Source organism: Triturus cristatus, chromosome 5_1, assembly GCF_964204655.1.
Source record: "Triturus cristatus chromosome 5_1, aTriCri1.1, whole genome shotgun sequence".
NCBI lineage: Eukaryota > Metazoa > Chordata > Amphibia > Caudata > Salamandridae > Triturus > Triturus cristatus.
Genome location: NC_140587.1, coordinates 312,207,235 through 312,223,730, shown reverse-complemented (window position 1 = coordinate 312,223,730; position 16,496 = coordinate 312,207,235). Strand labels below are relative to the sequence as shown.

Here is a 16,496-nt window from a genome sequence, read left to right as displayed (position 1 = left end):
GGGCATCAACGACATTGAAACGTCGTGTGTGGCCTTCCAGGACTGGCTCACCAAGGGACTGGATGCTGCAATACCGGCCAAGTGGACCAAAGGTCGTAACACCCCCTCCAACCCTTGGTATGATGAGAACCTGAAAACATTGAGGAAAGCATGTAAAAAAGCAGAACGTCACTGGAGGAAGGACTACAAGCGGGAGGAAAAAAACGCATACCTGGTCCTGCTTAAAGCATATCACAAAGCCATTCGCTTGGCTCGCGCAGCCTTTTTCGCCAACGAGATTAAAACAAGCCCCAACCCCACGAAAACAATCTTTAAAATCGTCCAAAAAATGCAACATGGAGACAAGCCGGCCTCTCACATCACTTCCACTCAGCAATGTGAAGATCTAGCCACCTTCTTCACTGAAAAAGTGAAGAAGATTTACGATTCCTTCACTCACGACCTGCCAGAGGACTTGAACTCTCCCAACGTCACCTATGAGGGCTCTAAGCTCTCCTGCCTCCCAGCCATCTCACGTGAGGAAATAACTACAATATGCAAAAAGGTAAAATCCGGCGCCCCCGCAGATCCCATGAAGCCAGCTTACTTTCAGGGAGCCCTGGAATTCTTTCTTCCACCTCTGACCTTACTCCTTAATCTCTCCTTCGCAACGGCAACGGTACCCATCTGCTGGAAGCAGGCCTGGGTTACACCCATTATAAAGAAGCCCACTCTAGACCCCTCCAAGCCGGAGAACTACCGGCCGGTCTCACTGTTACCTTGGGTGGCGAAATTAGCGGAGGCCCACGCGAACAAAGTGCTTAATGACCATATGGCGAAGAATAACATCCTGGATCCCTCCCAACATGGGTTCAGACCGGGTCACAGCACGGAGTCCGCTCTCCTTACCTCCACAGAACACCTACGGAAAATCATGGACACCGGCAAAAGCGCCGCGCTGATACTGCTAGATCTCAGCGCGGCCTTTGATACGGTCTCCCATGCCATTCTACTCAAACGACTGGAAAACGCAGGGATCATAGACTCAGCACTAGAATGGTTCCGTTCGTTTCTCACGAACAGATCCTTCCAGGTATCGGCCCCCCCTTAATTTCCCAACCCCAAGATATAGGCCAGGGAGTCCCGCAGGGCTCTGCCCTCAGTCCATCCCTTTTTAATCTTTACATGCAACCTCTGGCGGAAGTTGCTAAAAAATGGGACCTCATAATGGTATCGTACGCCGACGACACACAACTGGTCATCAGCCTTAATGAGGCTCCCTCTCCCGATGCCACTAGATTCAGGGATGGACTGACCGCCGTCGCCAACTGGATGACAGCCAATTGCCTTCAACTTAATGGAGGTAAAACTGAGGTGTTGCTCATGGGCAAAAATTCCAACATCTGGAGCAACCTTTGGTGGCCCCACTCATTGGGCCCAGCCCCCCCGCCTAAAAATCTGGCAAAAAACCTGGGAGTCTGGCTGGACTCGACACTCAGCTTCCAGGCTCACACTAAAAAAGTTGCCGCGACCTGCATTGGACTACTGAGAAGCCTTCATCCCATCTTAGGCTTCTTCGATTCCAAAACGAGACAACTCATCGTACAATCGACCATCTTATCCAGGCTGGACTACGCGAGTGTCCTGCTATTAGGAGCTAACAAAGCGGAGATCAAGAGATTCCAACGAATTCAGAATTCCGCCGCCAGGGCTATAGTAGGTCTGCCGAGAAGGTGCTCCGCGAGAGCCACCATCCAAAGACTACACTGGCTACCGGTAGAAGCCCGTATCCATTTTAAGGCCCTTATCTTTGCCTATAAAATTCTGAGTGCTGAGGGACCAGAGCTCCTTCGCCCGTTGCTAACGCCCCACAATCCCCAACGCAACCTCCGCTCCAAAGGGCAACACCTAGTACTGGTCCCCCACACGAAGTACTGTCGCATAGGAGGACGCTCCTTCAGATTGCTAGGGGCCAAATTATGGAACTCCCTCCCCCTCCACATCCGCTGTATTGACAACCTACTGGCTTTCCGCAAAGCTATCAAAACTCTTCTCTTCCCCCCCATGTAGGTTCTCTCCCTTCTTTTTTCTCCCAGTTGGTTACGATGGTTCTAGCGCCGGGACGCCCCGTTGCCAGGGCAGCTGTTGCGCTTTACAAAACTGCTAACATAACATAACATAACATGGTTCTGACAGTAGCCCAATTGGCCCTGTCATGTGTATATAATCCCCTGTAAATATTGCCTAGTGCCAGTTGGCACAGTGTATATTGTGTGATTACTATTCTAATGTGGTTATGATAATACAAAGGCTATTTTTATACATAACCTTGTGTGGAGTTCCTTTTGTGGTGTGCCTAGTATGTTGGGGCTGTGTGTGTGTTGCGCAAACGCTCAACACATTGCCTCTGGGATAAGCCTGACTGCTCGTGCCAAGCTACCAAGGGGGTGAGCAGGGGTTATCTTCAGCGTGTAACTCCCTTGCCCTGACTAGAGTGGTGGTTTCTGCCTGGCTTAGGCGCAAGCCCTAGCCAGCCAGAAATCCCATTTCTAACAGTCAGATGTTATCTTTTACTACTGTTGTCGCTATGTGTTGCTAGGTATGCCTTGTTGTTTGAGTATATTTCCCGATGCTTACTACAGTTGCCTATGTCAGGTCAGGGTGCTGCTGAGGCACCAATTTATACACTGCTGACAATGCCTTTTATTTATTTTTTAAAACCAAAACACATCTATCTATCTATCTATCTATCTATCTATCTATCTATCTATCTATCTATCTATCTATCTATCTATCTATCTATCTATCTATCTATCTATCTATCTATCTATCTATCTATCTATCTATCTATCTATCTATCTATCTATCTATCTATCTATCTATCTATCTATCTATCTATCTATCTATCTATCTATCTATCTATCTATCTATCTATCTATCTATCTATCTATCTATCTCTCTATCTATCTCTCTATCTATCTATCTATCTATCTATCTATCTATTAGAAATGGGGGCTCCAGTTGGCAGTGGTTTGCACCCTGTCCAAGTAGGGACCCTCACTCTAGTCAGGGTAAGGTAGTCACACAGCTAAGATGCCCCCTGCGCACCCCCTTGGTAGCTTGGCACGAGCAGTCAGTTGTATCTCAGAGACAATGTGTAAAGCATTTGTGTACACACACACAGAGTAACCCAGTGAAAACACTACAACAGGAGTCCACACCAGTTTAGAAAAATACCAAAATGTATCTGAATAAAACAAGACCAAAATGACAAACATCCAACATAAATAAGTCAAAATATCACTTGTAAAAGGTTAAGCAATTTTAGTCCATAGAACGCAATGGATGCCTTCTTTTTAGCACAAATTACCTTAGATGCATCAAAACTGAAAGACGGTGCAAGGTGCAGGGGAGGTGAGGTGCTGGAAAAGGAAAGCGGTGTGTTGGTGCCTTACTAGACAGGGTAGGTGAAGCTTTGGTTCCTTTCTGCCAGGGGAGGTGATACGTTGGTTCCCTACTACTAGGCAGGGAAGGTGATGCATTGGTTCCTTACTGTCAGGGAAGGTGATGCGTCGGTTCCCTACTGGAAGGGTAGGTGATACATCGATTTGCGGATACACGGCGTTGGTTCTTTACTGCGGTGCAGCGTCGACAAGGTATCAACGTTGAGAGATGATGCACCAAAAATCCAGTTGCACCAGGATCTCCACTACGAATTTCAGATGCCAAAATCACAATTTTACAAATACTTGCAGTTTAGGCACGCTGTCCTTCCCAGTGTTGCAGATTTAGAGTCCCTCCCTGATTTCAGTCCCAACAAAGCTAAGCTGTTTATGGGTGACCTACAGGACCTTCAAATTTCCAAGATTTACCAGTCCCTGCCCCACTACACTAGATAAACTTAGGGAGACATGGGAGGAATACCATGGCCCTCTGGATGGAGAAGACTGGACGGAAGCACTGGCTTCCCCTCGAGGGCGGCAATAGCAATGCGCCTCCGGCTGATCCAATTCAATTACCTACATCGGGTCTATTATATGTGCGTTAGGCTGTGGAGGGCGGGTTTGATAGCGTCCCACTCCCTACATTGTGTGCGTTGTGGTCAGGAGGATGGCAGTGTACGGTGCTTGTGAAGTTCTGGCGGGGGGTACTGGCCTGTCTTGCTGAAGTTCTGGGGTGGGAGCTCCCTTATTCCCCCAAATTGGTGCTGCTTCATATAATGGAAGGGGTAGGGGGAAATATTTATAAGCGCCACCTAATGCTATTGGAAATTACGCTTGCCAAACGAGACATTGCACGGAAGTGAAAGGCAGAGACCCCGCCCTCATTGTCAGCATGGAAAAATGGTCTTGATTTTAATATGGGTCTGGAGGCTACTATTTTCAAAGCTTGAGGGTGTCCGCACAAGCACTTTAAGATCTAGAGGAGGTGGGTTAATTATAGAGGCCTATACCTGGAGCCCCTCTCCGCGGAGGATGTTGCGGTTCTGGGTTAATTGGGCAGGAATGTGATACAGAGTTCTAAAAGGTCCAGTGGGATTTGTCATCTGTGGGCGGGCGAAAACCCGCTGCTTATTGTGTGCTGCAAGGACAGTGCATTGGGGGGGGGGGGGTTTGTTCCTTTATTATTTCATTTTTATAAAATGCATATATTAAAGGTCAACGCAATATCCATGATGAACTATGTAGCAGTCAGCCTCTGTCTTACAGAGCTCTGCATTGTATTTGACAATTGACGCAATAAAGATTGTTTACCAAAAAAAAAAAACAGTTGCGCTGCGTCGATGCGACATTGACAGAGCAGGCACTCATTGATTTTCCAGCTTCAAAGCAGGCGCTGTGTCAATTCCACAGCCGGCAACCAGGTGCTGTGCTGGAGTCGGAGGGGGTGTCACGGACGTCGGTGACACGGTGCTCAGGCCTCACGCTGTGATGTGTTTTCGGAAGTGCTACGATGGCGAGCTGGGGCCTGCTGTGAAAGCCGATCGGGAACCACGCTTCATGTCAGGCAGTGGCGGTGCGGAAATCTTGTGCAGCAATGCATCGAGAAAGCAGGTGCTGGGAGTTGATGAGTGTATTTTCTCCTTAAGATCACCGGATTCTACTTCCAAGGGCCCAGGAACTGGATTTGGCACCACTTGCAAAGTCAGTACTCTCAGCAGAAGAGCCCAGGCACTGGTAGGTGAGCCTGAGGCTTCTTAGCAAGAGGCTAGCACGCACAAGCCCTCGGAGAAGCTTGAAAGCAGAATGTAGAAAGCAAAGTACAGTCCTTTCACTCCCAGGACAGAAGCAGCATGCAGCAGGCCAGCACAACAAAGCGACAGCGACAGTCCTTCTTACAGCATCTAACTATTCTTTCTGGCACAATGGCCTTAGTCCAGAAGTGTTCTGATTTTGGGATGTCAGAGGTTCAATACTTCTACCCCTTTCTGCCTTTGAAGTAGGAAAACTTAAAACAATAAAGTATTTGTAGTGCACAAGACCCTGCCTCTCCCTGACCTGACCCCAGATACACTACACTACAGGGGGGTGGGGAAAGCTTTGTGTGAGGACAGGCACAGCCGTATTCAGGTGTCAGTGACAACTCTTCCCTCCACATTATCTCAGGAAGGACCATCAGCCTGGTGATGCGCCATTAGGAAGTGCAAGGCACACCTCAACTTCTTTGAATGACTGTCAAAAGCGAATGCACAAGAGCCCAACCTGTCAGCCAACCCAGACGTGTATTCTTGCAGCCAAGATCTGGAACGAGTTCCCAGTCAACATCAGACGCTCCCCGAACCTGCACGTTTTCAGGAAGGACCTCAAGACCTTGCTCCTCGACTGAGCTGCCTACCCCCTCCCTCCCCCCCAGAGCCATGAGACCCTCACGGGTAAGTTGCGCGCTCTATAAACCCCCTGATTGAATGATTGATTGATTGATTCTACAGACAGGCAGAGGCACAGAATGGCTAAGCAAGACAATGCCCACTTTCTAAAGGTGGCATTTTCAAACACCAAACCTAAAACCAACTTTGCCAAAAGAGGCCCCAAACTCCAAATTGCTATCTGCTCCCAATGGGACATTACACCTAAAAGATATTTCAAGGCAATCCCCATGTTACCCCATGGGAGAGATAGGTCTAGTAAACAACAAAATTATCAGTTTTTCACTATTAGGACATGTAAAACACACCATTACACGCCCTACCTTTTAAATACACTGCACCATGCTAATGGGACTACCTTGGGCCTACCCCAGGGTTCAATTACATGTAGTAAAATGGAAGGTTTGGGCCTTGCAAGTGGGTGCACTTGTCAGGTCGAAATGATAGTTTAAAACTGCTTACACAGATACTGCTGTGGCAGATCTGATACATGTTTGCAGGCTGCTCAGGTGGGTATCACAATCAGTTCTGCAGGCCAACTAGTAGCATAGGCCCTAGGCACACCTAGTGCACTTTACTAGGGAATTACTAGTAAATCAAATATGCCAATCATGGAGAAAACAATCACCAATACATTTAGACAGCGAGCATATGCATTTTAGCACTGACCAGCAGTGCTAAAGTGCCCAGAGTCCTGTAACCAACAAAAACAGGTCAGAAGAAATAGGAGGCAACTTGCCAAAAGCCATCAACAACCTCAACAGCTGAATCATAGCATGGGCTGACACCCTGGCTCTCCTCAGGCGCAAAGGCAAGAGACCGACCAGGGGGCAGCCTGTACACAGTGGAAATCAGGCTGATGAAACACCACTGCAAGCAACTGGGGCACAAATGGAGAACAAGTAAAGACACCACAGATAAAGACATCTTCAACTCAACCCTAAGATGGTACCACCAGAAGAAATGGAACACCCAGAGCACAACTCCTGCAGATCAAGTTAACACCAACACGAACACCAACAGCAACAAGGAAATCTTTGCCATCATCAAAGATTTCATTGCACCACTCTTGTGATTTAAATGCTCCACAAATACAGATGAAACTTTATACTTTTTATCTGATTGAAACAGCCTAATGCAGTCCTTCCTCACTAGACCCCCAAAGCAAATATTCTTGAGCTGTTATGAACCTACTCCAATTCAAGATATAACAAATCTCCTCCCTAAATGACATAGAAGACACAAAACAATTATAAAATTAAAACTAACATGCAAAGAAGTACAATTACAAAAAGTTAATTCCACTAAAACCCCAAAGGTTGGAGTACAGTACCCGAGGAACCTAAGGTTTCTTCATGAGTCCTTATTTAACAAAATCTCTCAAATATTCAGGAGCCCTGTGGAACCTATGTGTTCTTCTAGGTTTCTGTACATCCCTTACAGGCACCATCTTGATTCTCTCTAATCGGCCTCTACCTCCCATATTCTCTCCTCTGCCCACATTCATAGGAACCTTCATGACATGTTTGTCCAAGATCTCACTCTCATAAATTAAAAGGAAACTACTGTACCCATCCTCCTCATCCAAATTCACAAGACTTGCTTCACAATATCGTACCACCTTTCTTCAGTTCCACCATTCTCCATTTTCAAGTACCATATAATAAGGATGCACCCCCTTAACCTTAAATTGCCATCAAAGTTTTTTTGTTATGTTATGTTATGTTAGTAGGAGCTTATAAAGCGCACGGTCACCAATAGGTTTCATGGCGCTAGTTGTTTGATGTGTTGCGGCCGGGCAGGCTAAACGTAGATTTGCGTATACAACCAGGTATTGAGAGCTTTTCTGAAACCCATCAAGTTATCCTGCCTCCTGATGTCCAATGGTAAGGAGTTCCAGAGGCTTGGGGCAAGGGAGAAAACCTGCATCCTCCTTGGCGTTTGAGTTTAAAGACTGGGACAGTAAGAAGTCTTAGAATGGCGGATCAAAGGTTACGGCGTGGGACATGTTTAACAATCAGGTGACTGATGAATTTGGGGCTCCTGCAGTGTAAGGCCTTGAATATCAAACATCCGGTCTTGAAGACTGCACGTTGGGCGATGGGTAGCCAGTGCAATTTGGCTAACAGGGGGCTGGCTGAAAGCCATTTGGGATGTTTGAATATCAGTCTCGCCGCCTGGTTTTGTACTATTTGTAGACGCTTGAGTAGATACACAGGCAGACCGAGATGGATGGAGTTGGAGAAATCGAGATGCGAAAGTACAAGGGAAATCACTGCCTGAATGAGAGCCGATTGAGTCAGTAAGTGGCCGATTTCAAATTACCTGCCACCCTGCTTGATCTCATCTTCACGTAATCTCCCACACAGATCTCCCCCGCACCTTTTTACCTCTCCTCTGGGAGAATGGGCTTCAGTCTCACGTGTGCAACAAAGAAGAATGGTCTTCAGTCACATAGCTCCACAAAGATTCCATCCATGCTGGCAGCATCTTAGTACCAGCTTTCCTGCCGATCACAAATTTGAGGAGAACTTCTCCTGAAATACCATTCTTACTTGACATCTTTTCTGTTAGCCATAGCTTATTTCACCATGTGGTTAGCTCTCTCTACAATACCATTATCTTGTTGGTTGTATAGGCTTGTGCAAGAGTGTTTGATACCGCACCTTCCTCATCTCCTCCGAAACCAGTTACAGGGATTTCCTTCCACCCTAATGATTTCCTCCATGGTTCTTATGGTGGTTTTAGTAGTGCTTTACCTAAGAAACCTGATTACGAGCCATTTAGAATGAACAACGACCATTACCAAGGCAAACTTGAGCTCTCCTGCCTTACTTGACATCTTTTCTGTTAGCCATTGCCATTTGAATAGCTTATTTCACTATGTGGTTAGCTCTCTCTACAATACCATTATCTTGTTGGTTGTATAAGCTTGTGCAAGAGTGTTTGATACCGCACCTTCCCAAAACATTCCTCATCTCCTTCGAAACCAGTTGTGTGCCATTATCAGTAATCAACTTATAGGGATTTCCTTCCACGCTAATGATTTCCTCCATGGTTCTTATGGTGGTTTTAGTAGTGCTTTACCTAAGAAACCTGATTACGAGCCATTTATAATGAACAACGACCATTACCAAGGTAAACTTGAGCTCTCCTGCCAAATTTCCCTTTGGTTTGAAAAAATCCATGCAAACACTGTGCCACACCATTCCAAAATCATTGATCATTCCCCCACATGCTTTACTACCAGCTTTTAACCTCTCCTTACCTTCTTTGCAATCATCGCATCATTCTACCCATCCCTCAACATCACCATCAATCCCTAGCCACCAAAAATTCTTAAGCAACCTTTTTTTAAATAAAGTCTGTCCCAAATTGCCCTCATGAGCTAGGTTAAGCAATTTAAATTGGAGACTCACCGGGTGAATAAACGTATCCTCTCTCATTACCACCTCATCCCCGTCAACCGATAATTCATCAAAGTGTTTATATATGGACGCACCTGCACACTCATCAAACTCTACCATCTGCTTCCCTTCTTAATCATCAACACAAGTTATGTTACGATAAATTGGCATCATCCACCATTCATTGGTGCCACTCCTCCTTTGATACAGCACCCTGAGTGCAATCAAACACATCTTCCCCTTTTGCCACCGCACCTTCCTTCTCCCACACTTCCACTTTAATCTTATCCACCATTTGCCATTCCAAATGTACATGTGACAAGCAATCAAGTTGAATGTTACGCCATCCTTGAATATGATCAATGGAATATCGACACTCCTGAAGGAGGGATGCCAATCTTGCAGACTCTTTACTTACTCTCTTGGCAAAAGTACTTTGACCAACGGTTTATGATATGTTCGAAGTGTAACTTGGAAATCAAATATCTACATGTGGAAATATTCCATTTCTCTTGCTGTGGCCAAGGCCTCCCTCTCAATCACAGACTAATTCCTTTCACTGAGAGTGAGTGACCTGGAAGCAAAAGCCACTGTTGTTTTGTCACTGGCATGTGCTTGAGACAATGCAGCCCAAAGTCATACCGCACTGGCATCCACTGTAAGAATCATTTTTAGCCCAACATCAGCCTTCACATGTCATCATTAATAACATCATAAGCTACTTGTTGATTTATTTCCCAAACAAAGGTGCAACCTTTCCTCAGAAGCATACTGAAATCTTCAGTTTTATCAGAAAATATTATATAAGCTTAGAGTAGTTTTCTATTAGACCTGGAAATGATCTAAGCTGATTTTTAATGCATGGAGCTGGAGCATCCTTGATGGCCTTTAACAGATCTTTTTTTGGTTTCACCCCACCTTTAGAAAGAGTGCACCCAAGATATTCAATGTCTTCCACTAGAAATTTACATTTCTCTTTTTGGGGGTTTAACACTGCTTCAATAAGCCTATCTAACACTTGTTTGAGTGTGATGTTGTGACTTTCGATGGTCTCTCCATACACCAAGATATCGTCCTGAAAAAATATTACTTTACTCATACACTTGAACACTTCATCCATCATTCTTTGAAAGACACTTGCACTCGAAGATAGCTCAAAATGCATCCTGGTGAACTGAAAAATGCCTTCCATAGTTACAAAGTCTGTAAGTTACTTGAAATCATTGTGTAATTTGATCTGGTGGCACCTACTTTTCAGATCAAGCTTGCTTCAAAACATCCACTTTTAAGCCATAACACCAATTCATTTATGTTTGGCAGAGGAAAATTGTCAGTCACAATGTTGTGATTAACACTGCATAGATCGACACCATCTGCCTTTTCAGTAATTACAACTGGAGAAACCTACTCAGAGCTCTCAACCTAATCAATGATTCCCTCACACACTATGTCATTAAGCACTTTTTTGACTCCACCCCTTACTACAATAGGTGCTCTCCTTAATTTATGTTGTACTCAGAGAGCATCAGGGTTTAGCACAATTTTATGCACATATCCCTTTAATTCTCCTAATCCATCTGCAAATACCAATCAAGCCCCCTCAATAATTTCATCCACTGAAATGTCATCTACCACCATAAACTGGTTAGGAGCTCTTGGGATGATGATTATATGAAGATTTTATTGGTGCTGCCACCCCAAAATTAGGAGGCCGGATTCTGCCACATATAATTTACAGTCAACTGATCTATCATGGAACTCAATTTAAGTCAACATAAGCCCAACAATATAAATCTTTTCACCCTGGTACTCCCCAGGATTTATATCCTTTGGTAATAGGCATATTAGGCCACGGTCACACTAACATAATCCAGGTAGTTATTTTGTATAGAGAGCCTGAGTCTACCATAAGCTGAGAAATCTTGCCTTTGATCCCGAAATCTGCTTTTGGTCTAATATGCCTCCCAGAATATTCATTTAAATCATCAATGCATAAAATTGTATCTTCCTTTTCATACATCATACCCCCACTCCCTTTACATTCTTCTTATATCACAGCAACTTTAGGTTTGGCATTACTGTTACACATATGCGCAAAGGGACTTTGCTTCCTGCAATCCTTTCCCACAGCAAAACATTCTTTAAATTTTGAATTGTGAAAGTCACTCCTACACCTAGAATGCATTTTGGGCCAGATGTACGACCCGTGAAAATAGCGACTCGATATTTGCGGTAAATTGCTACTCGCAAATAGTGAGTCACTATTTGGTACCTAGTAACACCACAGACAACATGATTGCGTATTGGTATTGACTCGCCACGCTATTTGGCTTACTCGCTATTTGCCAGTCGCTAATGTCTCGCAAATAGCGAGTCCCGTTAAAAAAACATATTTTGCATCCGCTATTTGCAAATGTTCATTAAACAGGCTAACTAAGCACTAGCAAATGGCGAAATTCATAAAAAAACACTTCCTGTTTGAGCTAAAGGACCCCAAAACAGGAAGTGGTGTCCAAGGATACTCCTGAACAAAAGTCAAGCACATTTTCAGGTGCAGCAGCACTGTTACACACTGCTGATTGAGCACTAGAGACATCATGAGCAGCAAGGACAGCAAGAAGGGAAGCAAGGAGAGGCTGAGAAAGCTGAAGTTTTTAGAGAAAGAGCTGGATATAATCATGGAGGAATGCTGCAGCCACCACGAGGAGCTATTCGGTAGTGCCTCACACCGTCTGCCTGAGACTGAGAAGAGGAAGACCTGGCGCTGTATGCAGCAACACATAAATGCACTAGGAGTTGCACACCGCTCCATAGACAGCATAAAAAAGCGCTGGTATGATCTTCGCTCCAGGGCAAAGGAGAGGGTGGCAGCATGGCTGGAAGAGGCGAAAAGAACCGGAGGGGGGCCATTCACTTCAGCTAAGCCATCAGCAGCTGAAACAATGGTGGAAGCTACCATGGAGAGGGCAGTTGTAGAAGACGTTGGGAGCCTTGATACATCCCAGCCATCAAGAAATCCTGGTAAGTGAAAAATGTGCATGTGATGTGTGAATATTCACTAACACCTATACTGTGCATGCATTCTAATTAACCACAAGCAAACATCCATGTACAAACAAAAAACAACACTAGTGTTGCATCATGGAAGATGTAGTATGTAATAAATACAGTGTAGTGAGGGAGTGACTTGAGCTGATAAACATTGCAACACCACTGAAACAGTGACTCACATTTTTTTTTATTTTCTATCATTTATTGTCAAATAGACACACCATTGGAAGCATACAACACTGCTGATGACACAGCAGGTAGCCACAAGCCTGAGCAGATGGAGGAAAGGCAGGATGTTGAGGACACAAGTGGGCACAGGTCATCTGATGTCCCATCTACTGTGGCTATGAAAATGTAAGAAACGAGGCTGTGGAAAACCATAACCTGCGTGAAGCACTGCTGTAGACAAAAATGTCTCTACAAATGTACACACACTTACATGGTATAAATCAAAAGGTCATTTATATGTAAATTACTTCAGTGAAATCAAAATTAGGTTAGATCACTACACTTTTCAAATAAATATTACTTATTTGAGTTCAGACAGTGTAAGTATTAAACAAAAACATTATCCGTTAATGTCATATTGTCCAACAAAAATCAGTATATGACTGAATTACAAATTTTCAAAATCAAAATGCAGAAAATCAATCCCAATGCATTTCGGGTTAATACTAAATCCTTCGTCAGGGGAAATCAAATCGACAATAAGCAATGATCAGTGGTATTTTGTAGTTGTATCTTGAGGTCCTCCGTGCAGAGCTACAACAAAAAACCAAATGAATGTCTAATGAGAAGCTGTTTAAACAGAATAGCAAAATTCTATTAGGATTTGCACTCGGTGAAGTGAATAGGTCAAGTCAACAGGAGAAAGGAAAAGTGAGTGAAGGCCCATTCACCGTTCGGCAGCAAGAGTTTGAACCTATGTTAGTGTTTATGCCATGTACAACAATGCATCACCAGCAATGTGCAAAATTCAAAGTGTCTCCTTGATGCTAATCCGTGAATAGAAATGAGTCTAGTGCAACTGCATCAATAGCTTACCCCAACTTGATCTTGCTACGTTGCAAGTGTCTGAAAGATGCGTCCCTCTGAAAACATGATAAAAATTCCATGCTGTTAAATCGAAACCGCCACGTTATGATACACTAAAGCCCGCAGTTTGAGGCACCACTTACCCGTCAAAGCCCACACGCAATTCCAAGACAGCCACTCCAATTGTTGAAACGGTCTGGTCCGTTGGTGTCCTGAAACGAGTACCAAAGAAACCGCCCGTAAGCTACAGCCACACGCCGTACACCAGAGATGCAAAAAAAATGAGTTCCAAACAAGACCACCGAGGCTCACCTTGTTCAAAATACTCCAGCAAACTTCCGTATTCCACAACGCGCCCATTGCGGTACGTAAAGTGCTCTCGTAACGTGATGCGACATTACCTCTGTTTTTTAAACCACCAAACTCATGAAAATAGAAAGCAGACTCAAAGGAGAGCGAAACATAAAAACTCCGATTGGTCCTGTGCCAGAGCAATATAAAGACCCGATCAAACAAATCGCCACCACATTCAGGCCAGCTTAGCATACGTGTAAATAAAGAATATTTTCGTATCGCTACTTTGTGTAAAAAGAGCCACTGTTCTTTACGTATTCATTCACACTACGTGTATAGAAATCGGTGTCTAGGACTAACAAGGCTCCCCCTTTATCAGCAGGTTGAAATGTGATCGTTTTATCCTGTCGTAGTGCGTTCAAAATGCGTGACTCTTAAGAGATAGATTAGAGTGTTTAGGTTTTGTATATTTGATATTTTCCAAATCCTTCTTTACCAGAATCTCGAAAGTATCCAACAATTTATGAAAGAGTGGAGACATGAATTTGCTCTTTGGGCGAAAAGGTTGTGGTATTGAAACCTGTTCTTCAACAGTAGTATTCAGAGAAAACCATCTCAATCTTAGCTTTTGCATGAACTTGAAAAATGATATTTCGGTTTCCAAACTATAAGATGTGTAAGTCGGAACAAATTAAATACCTTTGTTCAGTGTCTTTAATTCTTCAGTAATTAAGTTTCTATGCGAAATATTCATTACCAAGGAACTTTTTTTTTTAGGTTCCTCTGCGGTCTGCCCGTTTCTGTTAACTTTTTTGATTTTTCCCCTGCGGGTACGCTTTCTGGAGGTCTGTTGATTTTTCCGGTTGTGACTTTGACGACTGACCGCCCACTAAAAAAGACGATTTTGTGACGGATGTTGTTGTTGACTCTCCTGTTTGTCCATTGGTTTGTGTGAGTAACCCTGCTGCAGGTTGTTGTTTGGACAATATGACATTAACGGATAATGTTTTTGTTTAATACTTACACTGTCTGAACTCAAATAAGTAATATTTATTTGAAAAGCGTAGTGATCTAACCTAATTTTGATTTCACTGAAGTAATTTACATATAAATGACCTTTTGATTTATACCATGTAAGTGTGTGTACATTTGTAGAGACATTTTTTGTCTTCAGCTGTGCTTCACGCAGGTTATGGTTTTCCACAGCCTGCTTTCTTACATTTTCATATCTATTAGGGACACAGGGCTACATCCCTTAACGTGAAGGCACGCTTTAACGAGTACTTAAACTTTGATCAATGATCCTTACATTCTAAATAAACTATCACACATCAGGAGTGCAGGCCCACTTCTCACCTTTTACCATCTACTGTGGCAGGAACCACTTCTCAGGCCACACCCACTGTCACCTCAGCTGCACAGCAGTACACAACACCACAAGCCCTCTGTCCAGCCGTGTGCATCTCTCACGGCCAACACAACAGTCCCTGGGTCGGAAGAAAGGTTTGTCCTCCACTGGATCAGCCAGTCAGGCCATGTCTGTCTAGACCGTGAAATGCTGCAAATACAGCACCTGCAAAACAAGTCACAAAGACAAAGAAATTTCAGGATGACCCAGGGCTTCTGCATGATAACCAACAAACTGGCTGAGAATCAGGCCAGTATTGAAGCAAAACTGGATGCCCTCAACAACACTGTGGCAGACTTAGCCAAAGAGTGGTCTGCAGAAAGGGCAAATCTTGGGCGCATGGTGCGCAACAGAGCCAGAAACTCGACACATTGAGCAGGGCCATCAGTAGGCTGGTGAAGGCTACCAACAAACAAAGCCAGCGCACACTTGGCCTGCAGCTGGAGAGGGCCCATTACAGAGGGGATGTAGCTCACGGCCTAGAGAAGATAACAGCAATAGGGAAAACACTACAGACTAATCAGATCATTGGTGGCATTGGTGGGACTGACAGCAAAGTGTCACGCTATAGTAGCATTTCAGCCACGGAGACACCAGTGATGCGCCATAGCAGCAGCCGGCACCTTTCGTGGGGTAGTGGCAGCTCTGGCCAGGCTACATGGAGGAGCAGGCAATTAACTTTTTTGTCTTCCAAAACAACATTACGATGACTTTAATTTCATTTTTTGTGATAAGGTAGCCCCAACTTATATATATTTTTTGCTTCTGCCTACAGTTACTGATGGACATGTTGTCCTAAGTTTGATAATGGATGCTTGAAAAATAATTCATGAAAGCAAGAAGGGTACAGAGTTCCTCGTGTATAGTGACAGGCGGTGACCGAGAGTGGTGGAGAAAATGTCTCAACCAACCAATCGTGAAGAGAGAGTAACAGGAAAAAAGGGGAAAATTCCCCTTGGGGGAACTAGAGCTCTCACACACCCAGCAAGCTAGGTGTCATGCTTCATCATATGAGCACTGCCCCTCGTCAAGTCGGCGCTCCCTGTCACTATACACGAGGAACTCTGTACCCTTCTTGCTTTCATGTCCTCTGGGGTATGTGCACTGGACCTCTTTAAACAACGTGACCCCTAGTCCCTATTCTTTGTTAATATATTGAAAAATAATTCACCCATTGATATTCACAAATTGTTCTGTGTTATGTACAGCTGAGTGTCTAACTGATGTGTACGTACCTTTCAGAAATAGTCGTTGACAATATGGTCCCTGCGCCTTCTCCCCTCTGCTGTAGCGCTACCATCCCTTTGATGTATGGCAGGTGGTCCCGGGTCCTCATCCTCAGAATTTGTGTCAGACACATCCATGGGCATTCCGCCCCTGCAGGCCAGTTTGTGCAGCATGGCACATGTTGCCACAATTTTACAGACTGTCTCTGGCACATACTGTAGAGCTCCAC

The 16,496-nt window shown here is 44.4% G+C and overlaps 1 long non-coding RNA gene across 1 annotated transcript in view; it reads right to left on the bottom strand.

Annotated features, from left to right (window-relative positions):
* Window positions 1-13,759, bottom strand: part of LOC146830846 (uncharacterized) — a 62,084-nt gene extending 48,325 nt beyond the window's left edge. Inside the window, exons 1-3 of the long non-coding RNA XR_014961201.1 lie at window positions 13,651-13,759; window positions 13,482-13,550; window positions 13,348-13,394 (exon numbers count right to left, since the gene is read on the bottom strand). This is a non-coding gene — a long non-coding RNA (uncharacterized LOC146830846). The remainder of the gene's footprint in view (window positions 1-13,347; window positions 13,395-13,481; window positions 13,551-13,650) is intronic.
* Between the last annotated feature and the right edge of the window lie 2,737 nt (window positions 13,760-16,496).